A 22358-nucleotide genomic window follows, 5' to 3' on the forward strand; every position below is an offset into this window, starting at 1 on the left:
CTTCTCATCAAAATGTCTGCCACCCCCTGCCATGCTTTCCTTCTGTGGGGATCCACTTTGTTACCCTTAATGACAAACTGCTTTTGGCAAATTATTTTATTTGCATGAATATTTGCAGTCTTTTTTATTGGCACTGGTGCGACTGAAGTTATTCTATTGATATGTGTTGTTGGATATGCCCAGTAAACTGTGATAACTGTGTATATTTGTCCAATGCTGCCTTTGTTATTTTTCTTTTTTATGGTGCCGGATAGGGCCGGGCCAAGCCGCCGTAAAGATTTTTTCCCACTTCTCCTTACAACAGCTGGCGCACAATACACGTAAACTTGTGAGACATAAAAATTCAATTCAATTCAATTCAACGTGCGGATTGCGTTTTAGTGATAATTCCCGCCTTTATTTGTGTGCGACTATGTAAACTTTCCAAGAGAAAGATGGAGAGGAATGCTGATGAGTTTAGTTTTCAGAGGTTGAAACTAGAGAGTGGTTTTCCTCTATTTTTCTTCTCTCCCTAAAGCAACGCTTGAAATTGGAGTAAAAGCGAATAACACCTGTTTCCACTAACCTTGCTTCTAGAACCAGGAGCTCGTAGAACTTCATATCGAAAAGGCACACCAGCCAACTCAATGCACTGGACTTTACAACCAGAAAGTGGGAATTAAGCCCCCAAACTCGGACCTACATTACTAAGAACTATAGCAGTACAATGAAAAGTAACGGTGGTGGTGGTAAAACTTTTATTCAAGAGATTTGCGCTTGAAAGCGGGAGAAGCCCTCAGTCCAGGGCCCCTGCAGCGGCTGCGGTCCTGCATGCCCGGTCCACCAACGGTAGCTGGTCCTCAGGGTCCGCTCTGCACAGCACGGCCTCCCACTGCTCGAGGGTGGGGGTGCGAATAATGGAGGCTGCTGGTGTGTTCTGGGAAGCCCACGTGGTGTGGTACAGTGTTCATGTTCGGTGCAGTGTGGGCATGTTGGTGGATATATTGTCGGGTGTAAGTTGTGCAGGAAGCTAAGGTGAAGTATTTATTTGTCTGAAGTTTTCGCCAGGCTACAGCCTCTTCTCGGGTATGTTTCTGGTGCGGTGGTAGGTAGGCACATCTGGCAAGGCGGTGTTGTTGCAGACGTGCACGGTACTGCTTCTAGACAGGCTCTGGGTCACGGAGCGACTGGTGCGGTGCTAGGAGTGGTCATGCTCGAGCAGTAGCGTGTGCTCGCTGTTTCCATCGATCCCTGCGTGAACTGGCGTCCATATCAGTATGGTAGGGTTCATGGTATACTTGTTCTTTTTTGTAATCGGAGGGAGAATGTTGAGATGCGACCGCTCCCGTAGTTTCTGCGTGCCTGTTTGCAATCCGTAATTACGTGAAGCGGTTTATTCGAAGTTGGAGACGTCATTGCCAGTGCGATGGCCGTTTCTTCGGCTTAAACGATGTTTTTGGTTCGTCCGGTCTCACTGCAAGCGACATCGCCTGAGTCGTGATGACGCTTACTGCTGTGGCTGGATGGGATGCATAGTGGACCGCGTCCGTGAATCGCACATGGGGGTGGTCAGAGTACTTCTTTTGTAGGAATTGTACTCTTTCTCTGCTGCGCTGTACGTGATGCTCAGGGTGCATGTTTCGCGGGATCGGAGCCACCCTGATCAGCGTACGGATGTCCTGTGGCACAGTTTCCGGTCGAGGGTGGCTGGCGTCCGCTACTGGTAGCCTAGTTGCCTCAGCGCCCTGCGGCCGGTTGACGTTTGCCTTAGCCGCTCTAGTTGGCTGACAAGGTGGGCATTAAATATCTCCCGCACCTTGTGCACCCCGAGCGCTTTCAGCTTACTAGTGGAGGTGTGAGGAGGGAGAGAGGCCTAGCGCTTGTTGTACGCCTTCCGCAGTATTATATCAAGTTGGTCCATTTCCCTCCGTTTCAGCGGGAGGTAAGGCGTTGAGTACACCACGCGGCTGAGAACCCGTGCTTGCACCAACTTGATGACATTATCCTCCTTCATACCTAGGTGCGGGTTTGATATTCGACCCACCATACACATGATTTGCGAGGTAGTGTGGTTGAGGCGCTGGATGGTTATCGTCCCTCTACGTCTTGCTGGATGTAAAGTCCCAGTATGCGGATGGTTTGGACTAAGGAATGTCGCTACCTTGGAGGTTTATTTGTATTGTGGTGGGTTTTAGTGGCTTGCCACGTGGCTTGCGCCTCAGAATGATGAGCTCGGACGTCTCCGGGGAGCACTGAAGGCCGCGCACACTGGCGTACTGCTGGACTGCGTCAGCGGGTTGCTGGAGCGCATCCTGCATGTCACCTTCTTACCCACCAGTAGTCCAAATCGTGATGCTATCTGCACAGAGCGCATGTTTATTCCCCGGGATGGTGTTAAGTTGTTGTGGGAGCTCCAAAATAGCTATGTTAAATAATGTTGGAGAAATCACCTCTCCTTGTGGCATTCCTTTGTTAGGAATGGTTTGAAGGTCCGTTCGTAGTGGTCCAATCCCCACAATTTACCGTGCGATCGGTGAGGAATTCCTGGATATACTGGAACAATATATTCCACAGTTCCTACCATTTAGGTTCTCGGGGATGGCGTCGTGGCTCACATTGTCGAATGCTCCTTTTAAATCAAGAGCGAGAACAGCCCTGCTGGAATGATCAGAAATGTGCGCCAAGACGTCTTCCTTTAGTCGAAGGAGCATGTCATCAGTTTACAGGTGAGGCCGGAATACCGCGAGGTCTACTCACCGACCTGCGTGTGGTCTTGTTCGATGCCGCTCGTCGAGAGGAATGGGTCGGTGCAAACTAATCTATTGGATGGCGCGCTTGTCAAAAATTTGAGAGAGTTGAAACGGAGCCGATGTACCGCACGGCAGCACAGCTCATCGTCGTCGTCGTTCGATGAAAAGTAACAAATTATTTAGTATAAAAACGAAGTGAGAAAATATGCCTTTCAACTAAGGCAGTTAAAAAACACTCTTCATATAGATAACTGGAAGAAAGTGTTGGGCAGAAAAGCTGGAGTGACAAAAGGAGTTGTATCATTTATTAATTTATTTGGTATGCGTAAATGAACGTATCATTTATTAATTTATTTTGTACGCCTAAATGACCTCGCCGAATTATTTAGGAAGTGCGGATTAGTATAAAACGCAAATATACCTGCCAAAAAGCACACCCAAGTAAAAAAACAGAACACGGAATTCAAACCACGCTCACACTCCTAAATAAGCCCAAAAGCAATAACACAAAATTTGTTATATTGACGTTGGCTTGCCGAAAATGTCAAATCAACGTCAGCGGATGGGGGAAATGTCTATTCGGAACGTTATTGCTTTCACCGACCACATTTTCAATCGCCTGCACTGCTAAAGGTCAGATCTCCTGCATAGCTATTTTACCAATTAGCCTGTAAATACGTTCGGAACGATGCATTACGAAAAGACCTCTGCGTGGCGCAAACACGAATGTCAATGCACGCGGCCTTAGATAAACAGAAAATTGAATTCGTAAGCTCTGACAATTGTTGGTGCTTTGGAATTGTACCCAAATATAGGTTGATAAAACATTTATCATTTCTTCCACTCGCGAAGAAATAACGGCGAGCAGCAAAGCTGTGATATGTTTACCTTAATAGACGCGTTCACGCATGAATAAAAATACGTCTGTTCGCAGTTCACAATACTGCAAACTTCCAAAATAAAACTTGGCAAGAAAATAGTTTTTACTAGCGGGCCAATACGGTACTATCCACTCCCCGCGTATAATCTCGTGTGTTAAGAGCAGGTGGCAATTTCACAATACATACAACTTACTTTACTGTAGAATATCTAAGAAGTAGGGGAATCTTGACGTAATATAAGAAACACGTTATTTGGCTAATTCTCGCGAAGTTTCTATTGGGATAGCTTTGATAGCAGAATATGTAGAGCCGGTTGTAGTACCCCTACTACTTGCGGAGAACGTGAGGCGCCCGGCCCGGAGGCATGGCTTAGTCGATGTGCGGCTGAAACGAAGGACATTCGTTCGATTACTGGCCGCGGTGGTGAAAGCATTTCAGATGAAAGCGAAAAGCTAAGCCGCCGGCGTGTCGACATTTCAGCGCATGGGTTTAAAATCAACAGGTGGCCGATTTATTTCTGAGCCCGCTACTCTGGCGTACTTTATAGCCCGGGTGTAGTATCGGCGAGTTAAACACCCCAAATATGAATTAGTAGGGGGCACTGTATTGACAGCAAATGGTACTTTTCTTCAAACTATAACTTCAACGAATCAATGACTACTTATTCTAAGCAAAATAAATCTAGACGTAATTAGGGACTTGTCGCACAGGCCACGTCGAGTATAGTTTTTTCTCGATACCTAAATCAGATCGTTAGCTACAGTGCAATCACTGAAAACTCGAGTTACATTTACTTTGAATTATACGCGTACATGGGTGGACTTATATTAACCTCCACCGGACGGCAAATACGTAGAGCTTCGCCATAAAAACCTACAGCACATAAGCACTGCTTATTAGTTTGTGGAGAAGTATGTCTTTATTGCTTCCACTGCAGGTGCACTACAGCAACTAGTCTTCTCGTGGCGTGCAATCGGTATTCCTGTAGTGGAGGGCGCGCTTCCAACACTTGCACAGCTCAAGGTTATCTTTTCCGCGTTCTGCAACTGGCTACGCTAATTTGGTAACCCGTGCAGGTGGGTAAGCGTTCTTAATTTCGTTTCAGAAGTAACGACGCCATCATTTAAACATTTTGTCCATGCAGAGAGCAGCGCTGCTTTTGGGGTTGAAGAAAATTCGTGAGACACACCCAGTATCCAAAGCAGCTGGTGCCCGGAGCAGGCCAAAGTGCTGGTGGTTGTTGTAAACGGAATACGAAAGGCAGGCAGGGGTTTGGCGTCTCCGGGTAGATGATGTACGACGCCTTCACTTGGTCGATGGAGACGCCGATGAATTTCCAGTTGGGTTGCAGTGTGAAGGTATTATCGCCGTCACGAATGACCTGGTATAGTAGAATGTAAGGTGATTGGAGAGGCGCGTGTAAAGTGTTGTCACGGAGAAAGGCATGCGTGCATATTGAACGGAATTGGAATGTAGCAGTGCGCTGCTCGAGACGGGCGTAGTTTGGCCATGGTGCGTCGGAGCAGATGACAAAGTCTGTAGGGTCCTAGTTAGTATAGTCAGAAATTTGGTTGGAGAGAAATTCCGTAGGGAATGCGAAGCGCTTCTTTGTAACCGATATCTGTGGGCGTGTCTGAATCTCCCGGTTTGAAGGTGACGCGCCGATTGAGAGAAGCGGCCGGGATAATCTCCAGAAAAGTTCAGTGACGGTGGAACTTGATGGCTGCTTTGAGCTGTCAGTGGAAGTACTCGATCATCCCGTTGGTCAACGGTGGTAGGTGGTAATCCACAAATAATCGAACCCCATGGTGAGCCTGAGGAACCTGAAGATGCTGAGGTACCGGCTGTCGTACTTGACGGGCTGTAACGCGACGAGGTGTGCCGCACCGGGATCTCCAACCGGAGAAGAAAGCGAACGTATTTTCTGGCGATCCGTTCTATCCATCGAGTGCAACGATCAATAAAGCACTGGCCATATTTTCCGGCTGGGGGAAGGGGTCAAGTAATGCCAATGAGGATGTTTTGAAATAGATCCAATGGCGGTGGGAATGGCCTGGGGGGCCAGGTATCATTCCGGGTGAATTTGGAGCGTTAGCATTCAATAGAAGTGGTTGCCCACGTCAGGTGTCACCCCGAAGTGGTCAGAGACGAGATTGGTGAGAAACCATTTGAGGGCAAGGGGAAATGAGTCCCTTAATGTAATTCCGATTTTCCTGCTTAGAAGGAAACAGGATATAGAGAGGCCTGGGACACTGGGTGGAAGCAAGGGCTGTGACTGACCATCGAGCTGAGGGGGGAACGCGGTGCGTATAGTGGCAGAGGCTACAGGAGGGTGGGTGCTCTCACAAATAAAGGCGAGAGCACACAGTTCGCCCGCCCGATAGGTGGCTTCGTCTACGCAGGGCGTGTGGTTTGAAGGTGGGAAGTGTGATGTATGGTTGTGAGTGTTTGCTCAGCAAAAGAGGTGGTGGTGAGAGGACGGGATATTACGGGGCAGAAGACAAATTTGGACGAGTTATCATGAACTGAGGAGAGGCATGTGGGGAGGGGGTTATTGAGGGGTTGACGCGGAAATAGTGAAGGATGTGCCGTCCTCTTACGGTAACCGAGAAACAGATGTACAGGTGCCCCAAAAATAATACGGAGCACGGGAGCGGTGGCCAGAGCGGGCAAAACTAGGGTGCCTTGATGCTCGCGCGCTCCGCTGAGGGTGAGGACAGCCGCGTCGTCTGCTACGGCATCCGCCATTACGCCTCCCGCCGCAGCTGGGCAGCATGCGAAGCGCGCGACCATTTGCGGTGCACGGTACGCTCAGGCACAAGCGCACGTTCGCAAGGTTTTCTATTTTACGAAGCTTAGCCAGCACTTAGCGCTGTTGTTACCTAAATGCTTATCAAAGAAACGAAGTATGCCTTGTAAGCTAATGGCCTGTGCCTGTGTTAGGCGTCAGTGGCTGATGTAGACTTCTCTGTATTAAAAACGAATCTTCTTCTTTAGGCGGGAAACAACAGACGTTCGATAAGTCTAAACCTTTACCTATTTTGTTTGTAAAAACGTTGTTCCAAACACGCTACCCATCGTTTAAAGCACTTACATACATGCTGCCAGCAGCCGTACATGTACCACAGCGTAAAAATCTCAGTATTGTGGAGCTAGCTAGTGTTTACAATGTTTACAAACAATTTATTAATTTTCCAAAACTGACATCATTGCATTGCACGCAGAAAAAGCCCCCCCCCTTCCCCCCCCCCCCCACACACACACCCCTTGTTCCAAAGAATAAGGTGCTGAGCGGCAATACTGTGTAAATACGCTGGTAAGATGAAATGTGAACTACTTTATTAGTATTCTTGCGGAAAGGATTCAAACATTTAACTTTTTGTGGCATATAAACACCTGTTTTTACCTTATTATTATCTGACATTGATACACATCCCCGCCCCACCATTTACAGAAGATATTTTACGGGCATACCTGAACACATCACATCCACACTGCCGCTCCACTTTTACAAAACAAAACCCGAAAATTCTAGTGAACATGTGATTTATTCGTGTAATGCTGCGCCTGCAGAAGAAATTTCACTAATAAAATCCTACATGAAGAACTTGCTGAGGACTGTCGCTGACTCGCTGTTATCTTCATGACTGCATTCGGTTTCAGCCTTTCCCAACCATCCCGCAGTTTTATTCATAGTAGTTTGGTTCAAAGTAAGCCTGCAAAGGAAATTACAACTGGATTTCAGCAGACTGGCAAAATAACGATGAATGTACGTCCTTGTCATCTAACCAAACCCTCATTTATGCGCGCTATATGATCCCGGGCAAGAGCAAGCTGTGTGTGTGACAGAGAGAAGTATTTATTCATTGGAGAGGTTAGCTCCACGGGAAAATTTTAATAATCTGATTTCACATGCGTTTTCCCGTGAGCCGTTTCAATGAGCGCGACAATGGACCTTGCCTGCTGTTAGGGTAATACGATAAACCTTTGCACTGAAAATGTTTGCGAATAAAAAACAATCAGCTGGCGAAAGATAAGGTCGTCGGGGCGATACTTTATCGCAGGCATTACAGATTTATTTCTGTGAAAAGTTTGTAGTCAAGTCGTGATTTCCTACTAGGCCAGAATTTAATAATCGTGTAAGAATGACACAACACTACGCAATAGGCCTGGGCTTGTTCTTACTTGTCATTTAAAAGCACTGCTTCACAAGAACAAAGGCGGCGGTAACCGGCCCGGCATCGTAACGCTCAACATTTTTCGCAGTAACAGCATACGTTTCGTGTCCAAAGTTTCTCATTTCGGAAGAGGCATGCAAGTTTTGACGAAGTTGTTGAAAGCGTGCACAAATAAATACAAGTTCTGAACCCAGGGTGAAACTTTCCCACGCAACGACACTACTCTGAAACCCTCGGTAGTACTTTTGAATGTATCAGAATACTCAGGGCCCTTTAGGCTGCGCCAAATATTGCCCGCACGGGTGCTTTTGCATTCAATAAAATAAAAGAAAATGGTGCGCTAAATATTTCTGGCAGATGAAATAGCTTCGCGCTAAAAAAAATAAATGTTAACTTACGATACAAATGGATGAGGCTTTGGTAAAATGCCGCTTGTCGCGCTTGATTTTCGCTGTCCAAAGAAGCCTTTTTTTCGATCCTCTGGGCAAGTGCTAGAGTTTTCAGCAATTCCTAGAATAATTTTTGCCCTGCGGCCCGCATCACAAGGGCACGGTGATGGAAACAAACGATCGCATAAAACTGGTGGGGAACGAGCATCGAGCGAGCAACACCATGCACACCAAGCGCCGGGGCCCGGCCGGAGGAGTCAAAATGGCGGCCACGCTGTCGCCAAGGCCGCCGAGGCGGCACCTGCCCTTTCAAAAGCTGACACCACTCTAAGCGAGGGCGCGCGCATCGAGGCACTCTAGGCAAAACTGCATGCCAGCGCGAGCTATCCGTAGAGTGCGCCGCAGATAGCGAGAGTGCGCAGGCACATCCGGCTGTCCCCTCTCGATGTTCTGATGCTCGCCTTATCGCCGGCTGAAGCGAAGCCGCTCTGCTGCAATCCCTGCTCGCCAGGGGCGCTTTCGGAGCTTCATGAAGGCCTGTTTACGCAGAGCCAGCGAAGAAAGCTTCTTCTATAGCGGGGTCCGCTTGCTGCTTCGTCATGAATGACACAATTACACCATGGGTGCCTGCCGTGCCTCGCTATCCGCTTGATTTTGAATCACGTGACAAGGACAATGCTTGGCTCAAGCTAACGCAAAAAACGAGCAAGAAAAATTCACGCGCGTATTGGCTGCATTGCTTTGATGGTTCCAATCAGTGCTCAAGAGAATTGAGAGAGTGGAGGCCAGTTGCTTCAAAACAAATCGGCTTTATTGCAAAAAATTAAATAAACTACAAGAAATGGGAATATAGTCAACTTAGCTCGGGCTCTGCGGCAATATCTTGCACTCACGAAAAAACTATTCAAAGGTACTGACAATGAAACAAATAGTTCAAACAGACTTCTTCGACCTACACAAGAGTTCAATAACGGGCGAGGTTGCCACCCACATTGATCACTTCTGCAATGAGCCGAGGCAACGACTCATACAGAGTATCAACGTATCCGGGCAACTCTCGAATAGTTTTCCATTCCTCTCTTACTGTCTCACAAAGGTGACTATGTTCTGAAGACGTCTGAATTTCTTATGTGAATAACACGTGCAAGCTTTCACTTCAAGGTTGTAAAAGCGGTTTAAATACATTCGCATATGCGGCTTTGGCGTGTGGTTCAGAAGCTAGGCACCTTGATCGTTTGTCTGCGCCTGCGCGGTATGTCCTGCATTTACAGGACGTTTTGCGTGCGCTAAACTAGTATATTTTATGCACGCAGTCTGCTTCGCTCACAATGCAATCTCACTTTCACTGTCCGGCAGTGTGCGTACCCTAGGCGTGTTCCTTGGCCGCGTTCGCTCGGTTACCGCATCAACTCTCATTGTATCATCTAGATAATCCAAGATGAGAACGATTGCCACCCATGTTGATCAAGAGCACAACACGCCCACACGCACATATATATCAGCGGGTATTGTAGCAGTTTCCAGTGCAAGAATGGAAGATGCCGCCTCGAGTACCACTAAGCGCCAGGCGGGAAATCGTGCTTCTTTCCGTTCAAGGAGTTCCGCAACGTGAGATCTGTCGTCGTACTGGGAGGTCTATGACTGTTGTGAATAGAATTATTCAAGCCTACCGGGACGAAGGCGGTCGTCTTGCCGACGCTCCACGTTCAGGGCGCCAGCGCTGCACTTGCGACGAGGTGGACCGTCTCATCGTTGCTGCAGCCTGCGAGGATCCTTTTCAGAGTGAGAGGGAAATCCTTGATGACCTGAACCTCAACGTCAGTCTGGGCACAATTAGAAACCGTATGAAAGACGCCGGTCTAAACGGATGTGTGGCGGCGCAGAAGCCGTACTTAAGGGCAAAACAGAAGGAACAACGCCTCGCATTTGCTCGTGCTCATGAGCAGTGGACGGTGGAGGACTGGCGAGAGGTCGTCTTCACCGACGAATCAACCTTCTCTACGAGACGGGACGAACAGCGGCGTGTATAGCGTCCAGCAAGTTGCAGGTACCCCTAAAACATATTCATTTGTATAAAGCGAGAGGGATGCTTTTAAAAAGCTCTTTCATTTGCACGCCAATAATATAGTAGAGACGTTCAATTTCTTGCGTGTTTTTATGTAGTTGTTAAGCCACAAAGGGATTATTTCTCTCTATTATTTCTTGAAATGACATCAGTGAAACTTTTGAGGTAATCGTCCTTTTAAATTATATACTTTGTGGGAACGGGTAGGAACGTCAACTTCAACGGGTCTCAGTACCACTAAATATTATGTTTCCTCATCAGATACCTGCCGGCCTCTATGACGCAAGTCTTCAGCAGTGGTCGTTGTTGCGTGAACGTCTGGGGAGCTGTCAGCACAGAAGGCCTCGGTCCACTGGTCCGTCTGCCACCGAACTTCAACGCTGGCAGCTACTGCGACCTGCTTGAACAACATCTGCTCCCCTATGTGCTGGACGGGCCTTTTAAAGATGGCATTTTTTTGCTTCAGCAAGATTATAGCCACCGTCCACACTGCGCGTAAGGTAAAAGCCTTGCTCGAAGAACGAGCTGTTCGGTTGCTGAACTGGACACCTAAAGGCGCTGATTTGAATATAATTGAGAATGTCTGGGGATACATCAAGAGCCGCATTTCTCGATGCAATTATGCCACAACTGCAGACGCCCTTGGGGAGGCAGTAACAGAGGAATGGAAAACTATTAGAGAGTTGCCCGGATACGTTGATGCTCTGTATGAGTCGTTGCCTCGGCGCATTGCAGAAGTGATCAGTGTGGGTGCCAACTTCACTTGTTATTAAACTTTTGTGTAGGTCGAAGGAAGTCTGTTTTAACTATTTGCTTCATTTTCAGTACCTTTGAATAATTTTTTTCGTGAGTGCAAGATATTGCCGCAGAGCCCGCGCTAAGTTGACTATATTCCCATTTCTTGTAGTTTATTTATATTCATGTAATAAAGCCGATTTGTTTTGAAGCAACTGGCCTCCACTCTCTCAATTCTCTTGAGCACTGATTGGAACCATCAAAGCAATGCAGCCAATACGCGCATGAATTTTTCTTGCTCGTTTTTTTGCGTTAGCTTGAGCCAAGCATTGTCCTTGTCACGTGATTCAAAATCAAGCGGATCGCGAGGCACGGCAGGCACCCATAGTGTAATTGGTGTCATTCATGACGAAGCAGAAAGCGGACCCCGCTCAAGACGAAGCTTTCTTCGCTGGCTCTGCGTAACCAGGCCTTCATGCAGCTCCGAAAGCGCCCCTGGCGAGCAGGGATTGCAGCAGAGCGGCTTCGCTTGAGCCGGCGATAAGGCGAGCATCGGAACATCGAGAGGGGACAGCCGGATGTGCCCGCGCACTCTCGCTATCAGGGACCGGAACCTGGAGTTTGCCGCGCGACACTACCGCCATTTTTTCCCCTAGTGGCGGAAAACGGAAGTTATGGACTAAAAAAAAAACAGAACGTGGCCGCAGCTGTGAGCGCGATGCCCACAGCTGCGGCACGTTGTTTTTTTTTTTTTAAAGCGTGAGCACTTTTTTTGCTCGCCGCGAGTGTTTCCCGAGGCAGTAGGGCTCGAACGTTAATTACCTCATTTAGGATAATTAGTTAATTATTGATTAGTCAGATTGGGTTAAAAGTCAGTGATGTCAATAGGGGTTGTAAGGTATCAAATTAAAGGTCTCGATTAGTGGAATCACGTGGTAATAGTCATGAGGTAATCACGTGAGTCATAGATTGGGTTAAAAGTAAAAGTGATGCGACTAGGGCTTGTGAGGTATCAAATTAAAGGTCTCGATTAGGGGAATCACGAGGGAGAAATTAAAAACTGCTTACTGGTTATGGTCACGAGATAGTCACGTGAGTCACGAATTGGGTTAAAAGTCAAAAGTGGTGCCACTAGGGCGTGTGGGGTATCAAATTAAAGGTCTCGATGAGGGGAATCACGGGGGACAAATTACAAATTGCGTCCTGGTCATAGTCATGAGACAGTCATGTGAGTCATGGATTGGGTTAACAGTCAATGTGAGGCCACTAGGGCTTCTGAGGTATCAAATTAAAGGTCTTAATGAGTGGAATCGCGTGGGATAAGTTAAAAATTGGTACCTGGTTATAGTCATGAGACAGTCATGTGAGTCATGGATTAGGTTAGAAGTCAAAGTGATGCCACCAGGGCTTGTGAGGTATCAAATTAAAGGTCTCGATGAGTGGAATCGCGTGGGACAAGTTAAAAATTGCTTCCTGGTCATAGTCATGAGACAGTCATGTGAGTCATGGATTAGGTTAAAAGTCAAAGTGAGGCCACTAGGACTTGTGAGGTATCAAATTAAAGGTCTTAATGCGTGGAATCGCGTGGGACAAGTTAAAAATTGCTTCCTGGTCATAGTCATGAGATAGTCATGTGAGTCCTACATTGGGTTAAAAGTCAAAGTGGTGCCACTAGGGCTTGTGAGGTATCAAATTAAAGGTCTCGCTGAGTAGAATAATGGGGGACAAGTTAAAAATTGCTTTCTTGTCATAGTCATGAGACAGTCATGTGAGTCATGAATTGGGTTAAAAGTCAAAGTGATGCCACCAGGGCTTGTGAGGTATCAAATTAAAGGCCTCGATTAGGGGAATCGCGTGGGACAAGTTAAAAATTGCTACCTGGTCATAGTCATGAGACAGTCATGTGAGTCATGGATTGGGTTAAAAGTCAAAGTGGTGCCACTAGGGCTTGTGAAGTATCAAATTAAAGGTCTCGATTAGGGGAATCACGAGGGAGAAATTAAAAACTGCTTACTGGTTATAGTCATGAGACAGTCATGTGAGTCATGGATTAGGTTAAAAGTTAATGTGATGCCACCAGGGCTTGTGAGGTATCAAATTAAAGGTCTCGATGAGAGGAATCGCGTGGGACAAGGTAAAAATTGCTTCCTGGTCATAGTCATGAGACAGTCATGTGAGTCATGCATTAGGTTAAAAGTCAAAGTGATGCCACCAGGGCTTGTGAGGTATCAAATTAAAGGCCTCGATTAGGGGAATCACGTGGGAGAAATTAAAAATTGCTTTCTTGTTGTAGTCATGACATAGTCACGTGAGTCACAAATTGGGTAAAAGTGAAAGTGGTGCCACTAGGGCTCGTGAGTTATCAAAATAAAGGTCTCGATGAGGGGAATCATGGACAAATTAGAAATTGCATCCTGGTTATAGTCACGAGCTAGTCACGTTAGTTATAGATTGGGTTAAAAGTGAAAGTGGTGCCACTAGGGCTTCTGAGGTATCAAATTAAAGGTGTCGATTAGGAGAATTACGTGGGACAAATTAAATATTGCTTCCTCCTTATATTCATGGGATAGTGACGTGAGTCATAGATTGGGGTAAAAGTCAAAGTGATGCCCAAGAGCTTATCGCCCTCCCGAATGTAAAAAGCAAGTTGCACATTCGAGATGGGGGCTGATGGGGTGTTGAAAAGTGTGCTAGGAATGTGTGTTCGCGCTGGTAGTGAAAGCGACAATAGCATATCTGCACAAGATCCCGGCATCCCAAAGTCCAAAGTCGGCCATGAGTCGTTCGGGGCAAATTCGTTTTTTTAGCTCGCCGCGAGCAGACTTGTTCAGTTTGTGCTTCCTTCAAGCTCCCCTATTCTAAGGGAAGATTTTGTGCGTCTTCAATATTACTGTGGACTTTCTGACCCGTTTCGGAATAAGAACAGAATGAGCTCTGCATGCTGAGTTGTCGACGCACCTCCGGTGCTTCCGAATAGGACGTTATCTACCGGGGCCCGATCGCGAAAGGAAGCCACATCTCTTACCGCACATTGGGCAGGGGTCGTTTGCTTTCGCGAAAAAAAAGGCTGTTTGGGTGTATTTTCACAAGCAATAAACACCTTTTCCTGATTTAGCGTCAAGAAAACTATAAAGGAATGCTACCAACAAATGTTTTGAAAAGCTCTTCAGCAGCCCTTTAAAAGCATGTCGAGCTTTTAATATGTTTGGAATCGTGTTTTTTCTATTAAAGGAATGCTACCAACAAATGTTTTGAAAAGCTCTTCAGCAGCCCTTTAAAAGCATGTCGAGCTTTTAATATGTTTGGAATCGTGTTTTTTCTATTTCCGATATTTTAAAAAAAACATGAAATAAAAATTTTTTTCACGCCCTTCACTATTTGATGGAAATTACAACTCTACTGTGGTGGCATCTCCTTGCAATTCGAAATGAAGCTTTTGTCTTATATATAAAAAAAATATATATCCATTTGTTTTGTTTGTTTATTGCTACTTTGCTACTTGTGGCTGATATGCCATGCTACTTGTGGCTGATATGCCAACAAAATAATGTACCAGGATGGTAAACATATCTATGGTGCTTTACGTTTTTATGGCAGTAAACAAATATACACATGACGAACCAGCGCGCTTCGGAAGCCTTTTACATCCCCTGGCAGTCTTACAGCAGTAACTGAAAATAGCACCCGCTGCAGCGGCTCAGTTATGCTGCTGAGCCCAAGGACGCGGGTTTGATCCCGTTCGCGATCTCTGCTTTTCTTATGGAGGAAATAAAAGGCGATCGTATGTCGAGATTTCGTCGCGCGTTAAAGGTGCGCAGGTGCTTAAAAGTAATCCAGAGCCCTTGTGGCCCAGGTGCTCAGCCGCGGCGCGTAAACTCTCATAACTTGAATTTAAAAAGGCCCTATATCTCCGTCCTTTGCTGCGAATGCCATCGAAAGACAGTAGTCGCCTGCCATCCGAGCCTGTAAAACCCCCTTGTGTCCCCCCCACCCTGGTCTCTTCCGCTCCCCCTCCACCACCATAGATGAAGTCGAAGTTTCCTCAATTTGATCCGACTCTCCTGCGTTCGCTGCATCTGTTCAGAGCTTTTTTTTCTATGGCTCTTTGGCGCGAATTAACAGCCCCCCAAAAAAGCAACACACAGCGCCTCAAGAAAGCAAGCAGTGCTTGCTCCAAAGTAGTGGATAGGGAGCGTCGTGCTGCTAGGGGGAAAAGAAACTCGAGCCACCGTCGGAAAAAGAGTTGTCAATCATGAAGCTGAGGAATTTGAAAGGCCGGTGAAGTAAAAATATAATATTTTCCAGCAGTCCCATGACGGCACCTGATTGCAGCGCCAGACTTTGCTGTAGTGAAATTTGTTATAAACGACTTCATGCTCTAGAGAGTATGTTGCAAGCCATCGACAGAACGAGTAACGCCAGTCACGTGATGCGCCGTCCAGAATGACTGTCCCCAAGAATACTCGTGGCGACGTCACCCACTTCTTAGGGAATGCGCGGCGCAACAGCGCCATGATGCGCCCTGCAAGACGTTTCGAAGGGTTACTCTTTTAACGTGACAGCACTATACTGTCTTTTCTGCTCCTTAAAAGTGTAATAAATAAATCGACATGCATGTATTCCAACTACAGATACCTGTTTGTGTCGTCTCAGTACAACTATTCACAAATATCTGAACACTGGCACCACGATTTGTAAACTATTCCACCATAAAAATAAGGAAAGTTTAGGAGAGGCTGTGACCATCTCTTTCGTGCAACCGGTAACGCCATCTTAGGAGTGTTCACTTGTTCTTGTATTTTGAGCCCATTCTCCCTTTGGTTCTCCTTAAGTTGCTTCTCGCTTCGTCTTCTCCAACTGTGCCTCTGAACGTGTGGAAGCAATTTTGTAGCTTCGGCAGCAACGAAAATTGATCACTTGGATTGTTTCAGCTTGTCCCGCAAAACGACATATTGGCGCACTAGCGACGCCGCAGCTGCGAATTCGTTTGTCAATTCGCACCATATAGAGCGGGCTTATGGCACCCTACTTGCAGTTACGCTTAGGACAATAGATCCATTTTTGCCACAAGTGTGGTTCCAGAACATGAATACTCACCCGCCCACTTTCATTCCAATACCGTATCAATTCGAGGCGCAGACAAAGAAGTGGCTATGATTATCATTGTAACGATCGTCCTTCTGCAACTCCGCTAGACATCTTGTACCTCATCACATAGCTTAGCTTTGAGGCTCACTTCATTCGACTGTTACAGTATATATGCCCAAATCCGAGTAACGGTTTTTGCAGTGGCTCACAAAAATCAGCCCGCATTTAGAAAGATTCCCGTACAAATATTTTCCGGGGTGGGCTGACAGCAACACATGTGAAGTTCCCACTGCGTTCCCTCCTCACCCTTGTGTTACTTCACCATCGCGCCCCGCTTGGGCCAACTACATTATGCAACCGGCCAGCGCGGACGGTGTGCATTGGCACGGAGCCGTGTATTGGCACGGAGTGTTCTGCGAAGGCCGCATTACCATGGTTACACAAGCGGCTGCCATAGAAATGCTGCACCTTATCAATATTATTTTATTTTATGAGCAATAATATGGATTACGATCGAAACTGTGTAGCATATGTTATACAACTCCCAGACGGCAGATCAAATTATCTTTCGAGCGAATGACATTTGCTTTATGTCAATGTTTCAGCGCTACACGACAACACCGAAGGACGTTTGAGATGAATGATATTTAGCGGCGAACCGTGGTTCGGGGCTCATTCAGCGGCGAATAGAGGGGCCTCAACAGCAGTGCCGCATCAACAGTGAAGAAAGTTCACTAATACACAAAAAATACGGCTTCTAAAAAGTGTCAGCAAACATATTTCCCCTTCATATTGTGTTTAAAATAAAGAAAGGCAAACAAGTACTATGTAAAGTATAAATCGCGCCCACAATGTGCGCTGTACCCTAATACGGATTCTTCGCGGACTTGTGTCGGCTTGTAATATCAACTGATGTCACCTAAACTGGTGATCTTTCTAACTTTATTTAAAGATATTCCTTCGTTATCTTTTCAAAAAATAGATTGTATGACAACATTCTAGATGGAGACCTTTCATTTGATTTCCTCCAAGCCCCAGTAGAGTCACACTCACGTTTAACCCAACCTATGACTCACGTGACTATCTCATGAGTATAACTAGGAAGCAATTTTTAATTTGTCACGTGTGATTCCCCTCATCGAGACCTTTAATTTGATACCTCACAAGCCCCACTGGCACCACTTTGACTTTTAAACCAATTTGTGACTCACGTTACCATCTCATGACTATAACCAGTAAGCGACTTTTAATTTGTCCATGATTCCCCTCATCGAGACCTTTAATTTGATACCTCACAAGCCCTAGTGGCACCATTTTGACTTTTAACCCAATCTATGACACATGACTGTCTCATGACTATGATCAGGAAGCAATTTTTAACTTGTCCCATGTGATTCCACTCATTAAGGCCTTTAATTTGATACCTCAGAAGCCCTAGTGAGCTCACATTGCCTTTAACCTAATCCATGACTCACACGACTGTCTCATGACTATGACCAGGAAGAGAATTTTACTTTGTGCCCCATGATTCCACCCATCGAGACCTTTAATTTGATACCTCACAAGCCCTAGTGGCACCATTACGACTTTTAACCCAATCTATGACTCATATGACTGTCTCATGACTATGACCAGGAAGCTATTTTTAACTTCTCCCACGTGATTGCACTCATTAAGACCTTTAATTTGATACCTCACAACCCCTAGTGGCCTCACATTGACTTTTAACCTAATCCATGACTCGCATGACTGTCTCATGACTATGACCAGGAAGCAATTTTTAACTTGTCCTACGCGATTCCACTCATCGATACCTTTAATTTGATTCCTCACAAGCCCTAGTGGCACCACTTTGACTTTTAACCCAATCTATGACTCACATGACTGTCTCATCACTATGACCAGGAAGCAATTTTTAACTTGTCCCACGTGATTCCACTCAGTAAGACCTTTAATTTGATACCTCACAAGCCCTTGTGGCCTCACATTGACTGTTAACCCAATCAATGACTTACATGACTGTCTCATGACTATGACCAGGAAGCGAATTTTACTTTGTGCCCCATGATTCCCGTAATCGAGACCTTTAATTCGATACCCCACAAGCCCTAGTGGCACAGTTACGACTTTTAACCCAATCTATGACTCATATGACTGTCTCATGACTATGACCAGGAAGCTATTTTTAACTTGTCCCACGTGATTCCACTCATTAAGACCTTTAATTTGATACCTCACAACCCCTAGTGGCCTCACATTGACTTTTAACCTAATCCATGACTCCCATGACTGTCTCATGACTATGACCAGGAAGCAATTTTTAACTTGTCCTACGCGATTCCACTCATCGATACCTTTAATTTGATACCTCTCAAGCCCTAGTGGCACATTACGACTTTTAACCCAATCTATGACTCATATGACTGTCTCATGACTATGACCAGGAAGCAATTTTTAACTTGTCCCACGTGATTCCACTCATTAAGACCTTTATTTGATACCTCACAACCCCTAGTGGCCTCATATTGACTTTTAACCTAATCCATGACTCACATGACTGTCTCATGACTATGACCAGGAAGCAATTTTTAACTTGTCCCACGTGATTCCACTCATTAGGACCTTTAATTTGATACCTCAGAGGCCCTAGTGACCTCACATTGCCTTTAACCTAATCCATGACTCACACGACTGTCTCATGACTATGACCAGGAAGCGAATTTTACTTTGTGCCCCATGATTCCACCCATCGAGACATTTAATTTGATACCTCACAAGCCCTAGCGGCACCATTTTGACTTTAAACCCAATCTATGACTCATATGACTGTCTCATGACTATGACCAGGAAGCAATTTTTAACTTGTCCCACGCGATTCCACTCATTAGGACCTTTAATTTGATACCTCAGAGGCCCTAGTGACCTCACATTGCCTTTAACCTAATCCATGACTCACACGACTGTCTCATGACTATGACCAGGAAGCGAATTTTACTTTGTGCCCCATGATTCCACCCATCGAGACCTTTAATTTGATACCTCACAAGCCCTAGCGGCACCATTTTGACTTTTAACCCAATCTATGACTCATATGACTGTCTCATGACTATGACCAGGAAGCAATTTTTAACTTGTCCCACGCGATTCCACTCATTAAGACCTTTAATTTGATACCTCACAAGCCCTAGTGGCCTCACATTGACTGTTAACCTAATCAATGACTCACATGACTGTCTCATGACCATTAGCACGAAGCGAATTTTACTTTGTGCCCCATGATTCCCCTAATCGAGACCTTAAATTTGATATCCCACAAGCCCTAGTGGCACCACTTTGACTTTTAACCCAATCTATGACTGAATGACTATGACCAGGAAGCAATTTTTAACTGGTCCCACGTGATTCCACTCATTAAGACCTTCAATTTGATACCTCACATGCCCTAATGACATCAATTTGACTTTACCCAGTCAATGACCACTAATTAATTAATTAACCTAAATTTTACGTAATTAAAATGAACGCGCGTCGCCCGGACCTAGTTTCTGGCAAAAAATGTACGTGTCACGTGACCAACATCATCACGGTAACGAGCGGTTACACTTTTAACTGCATGTAAACACGCGTGCTCCACATTCACACGCCAGGAAATACGCAGTTCAGTTTTGCGATTTTCTTCCGCTGGTGGCGCTGTTGAACGCAGCCAGCAGCGCCACCTGTCCCACGTTCGGGCCCCTCCGGCCACCGCTCCCGTGCTCATAGAGTTTCTCACTAGCTTACCTAGAGTGGAATCTGGCGCTAGCGTCAACGTGATTCGGCGGAAGCGCTCTACGCCTCCATGAGTGCCGCCATAGTGTGTAGTTCGGCCGGAAGTTCGGCATGGCATGGCCGGCAATGACTTTGTGGCTACGCAAATTGAGTTTTTGTTTAAAAAATTGCTGCCGAAAGTGCCGCTGTCAACAAATTTTGTTTTGTGTAAGGCACCGTGTTCGAGATCTTATGCTGCAAAACAAATTAGAGGGTTAGAAAGAAAAGAAAAAAGTAGAAGTCCTGCCTTTGGCTCACGCTGCCAGATACAGCGGGCCGTCTCGGATATATTTTTAAGTTATTAGATTCTTCAAACTGGGTGAGGTTTTCTTTGATTTTTTGTAATATTTAACTGAAAAAAATTATTTATATTGTCTAAAGCTGTGTTCTTGCTCCCTCTCATTAGTCTCTTTATCGTATGCTACGCGCCTTGGCAGGCGATGCAGAGAGAGAGAGAGAGAGAGAGAGAGAGCTCTTTAATGTGGGCTTTAGAGGTCAGCTCTGCTAGCGGCAGTGCTTGCTACGCCAGGCAGGCGATGCAGCATTACAGATGCGAGAATGATAGAATCCCGTTGTATTTATTTGTTTTGTCTAAGCAGGTATAAATTAACGTAGAAGTGAAGCCTGTTAACGCAAGTAAGTCTTCAAGTACGCGCGCAAAGCATTATGAGATTGCATGAATGCTTCAAATGGCAAATAAATACTGGCTTGTCGAGTTGCTATGTATGTTGCCCCATAGCGCCTGCCGAGGCAGTGCATGCTTCAAGGAGTAAGTAAACGCAGCGGCGGCGACGAGCGATGCGAAAATCGTAACTGAATGTGTGCAGAAAACGGATAGTGTGGGCTAGCGTAGCTTATTTTGTGGCTGTATGAGCGGCGGCGGCAAGCGGTATGATGCGGTATATAACAGGCCGCTGGGACCCTCGCTCGCTTTTTGCTGGCCAGAAGCAGCCCACAAGCGAGCGGCAGCGGTGATACAGTGAACTGTAGCGACGAGCGACGACGACAGAGTACATTGGCGGCAGTGTATTAATTTTTTTTCGCTTGTCACTGTCACCCAGTGCACTCTGCTGTTGTACCTTTTGAGTTACGTTTTCGGCGTCGCTTGTCGCCGTCACTGCATGCGGTCACCCCTTCATCTTAAAAAACTCGCCGCTAATGCGAGCACATGCGTTAAGTGCTAATGCTGTTATTTAGACATATCTGTGATAGCCATTGAATGCCAGAAAGTGGCATCCCGAAAACGGTAAAGCATACCGAAAACAGAACTAACAAGCACTTCCGAGCCGAGAAGCCTAATCCATAGCCCTTTGTACTAGCCACTTGCTGCCAATCCGATTCGCACACTACCCACAATTCCCATGTCGGCATGCGATCGCAGCGACACTTTCCGCTCTAGGTAGTATTGAGAAACTCTATGCCCGTGCTCCGTATTATTTTTGGGGCACCTGTACTGTCCAGATGGATGAGCGTCGATGAGTTCCGTCAGGGGAGTGTGGTGGCGAGGCAAGTAAGGGAAATGAGGAGGGCGTCCGTGCCCTGGGTGTATGTAAAAGTGATAGGAAAGTAGGGGATGATGTAGGGAAGTTAACTGAGTAGGGAGTGTTGCACCAGGTAGAGTCGCTCTGTTTCAGTCATAGAGTGGTGTTTGTTAGCGATGCGGTGGATGAGGTGCATGGTTTGGGCGGTGCTCCTATCGTGTTCTGAACAGTATGTGGTCATGAGTGGTATAATTGCACGTGTACACCAACTATACGAAGTTGGGTAACATAGAGGGAAGAGGGGGCCATCGTGAAATAGTTAGATTGGAGTGGTAGACGTCCCAGTGCGGGAGAAGCGAACTCGAGAGTGCAGATTTGGACGGTAAATAGAGAGGCCGCGGGTACTGCATCCAGTCCTGACTGTGTTTTGTGCTCATTTTGGGGAGTAGTACTGCACGGAACCCAGCCAGTGATATCCGCCTAAATACAGCTGTGGAGTGAAGGGATGTTGAGTAATGTGCAGGCAAGGAAGTAGAGGGTGAGGGTGAACAGGAAATGTGGAACGACTGCGCCCTGGTACGTTCCACAGTGGCGCATTTTGAATACATGGGATTGTTGGGGTCAAATCTGAGGGGGGGGGGGGGGCTGTCCCATTGTGAAGAAAACTGGAGAGGTAGTCATAATTAAGTTGGCCTAGGTTCTATAGGGAGACAGGGCGGAGGACAGCAGCGGGAGAAGCCGTCGTGAGGCTCTAAGAGAAATGACGGCGGCATTGTCTATAGACGAGGATATACAAAGTAGGTTTTGATCAATTCGGGTGAGTGCATCCTGTGTATAGATATAAAGTGCCATATTGCTAGAATTTCAAAGCCGTACTGTTGTCTCATCTGCGTAATAACAGATACTGATTTCGTGCTAATGCTTATTATATAGTTATAATGAAAACACTATAACAATTATAACATGATGATAGTGATAAATGTTACACGGGACAGGACACAGATG

The sequence above is a fragment of the Haemaphysalis longicornis genome, unplaced genomic scaffold (genome assembly GCF_048455015.1).
Source record: "Haemaphysalis longicornis isolate Haplotype H1 unplaced genomic scaffold, Haemaphysalis longicornis Haplotype H1 scaffold_3, whole genome shotgun sequence".
NCBI classification, from domain to species: Eukaryota; Metazoa; Arthropoda; class Arachnida; order Ixodida; family Ixodidae; genus Haemaphysalis; species Haemaphysalis longicornis.